The sequence below is a fragment of the Frankliniella occidentalis genome, unplaced genomic scaffold, assembly GCF_000697945.3.
Source record: "Frankliniella occidentalis isolate FOCC.00 unplaced genomic scaffold, Focc_3.1 Scaffold573, whole genome shotgun sequence".
In the NCBI taxonomy this organism is placed as follows: domain Eukaryota; kingdom Metazoa; phylum Arthropoda; class Insecta; order Thysanoptera; family Thripidae; genus Frankliniella; species Frankliniella occidentalis.
Window position 1 is genome coordinate 30277 of NW_026267689.1, and position 971 is coordinate 31247.

A 971-nucleotide genomic window follows, 5' to 3' on the forward strand; every position below is an offset into this window, starting at 1 on the left:
CCCCCTAGCCTGGCCAAGCATCCCCTACCACAATGATCAGACAAATATCTAACTTACTCTGCAATTTTCTGCCTCACCAGCTCAGGAACCATCCTGAACGGAACTTGTACAGCCTGCGCGATAATCCTGGATCTGGTCTGTATGGTGGTGGCTAGGTACCTATCCGGCACGCATAGGTCGTGGGGCTCGCTGATTGTCATGTGGGAGAAGTCTGGCCTGCTCCTAGCCCTCCCATGGCAGTTCCTCAACCTGCACTTAAAGGACAGGCTCCCATCAGCATTGTCTGGCCTTTTGTGGTAGAGGAAACCATCGCCACAACGGCAATTGTAGATGTTGCCCCCTCTTTGACCCTGAAAGAGCTCCACAACATGCTCCATCTTGCCGCATCCACAGCCGAAGGCGTGGCGTACTGTACTGACTGACGTTTGCCTTATTTCCAGTTCAGCCACCGCTCTCGCCGTCGCTCTTGGGCACTAGCGGGGCAGAGGAGGGGGAAGAGAGAGCCAAGGGATCCGCCGCCGAGCCGAGCCGAGCGCACCCTTCGGGGCTGTTCATAAGGCTCCCTCGGCTCTCTCTACCCCCTCCTCTACCCCGCGAGCGCCCGAGAGCAACGAGGAATGGATAGGGAACAACCACAGGAACAACCACAGATCGTCGTATAGCTGGTTCCCCTCAGAGCGGCATTGTTGTTCCGTACCAAGACTTGAGCGACGGCGACAGCGACGGAGAGCGATGGTTCAACTGGATATATTGTATTTGAACTAACGGAGGAAGAAGAATAGCGGGTAGAACATAAACGTTACCGATTAGTCGAGAGCCTCCCGCCTATACGTCACGCCGGTAGTGGGGTTAAGCGCTCAATCAATCAGAAAACCTTCATGTTCTACCCGCTATTCTTCTTCCTCCGTTAGTCGAAATACACTGGGGGGGGGGGGGCAAACGACTGGATCTGTGGTGGGCGCGGCGCATGA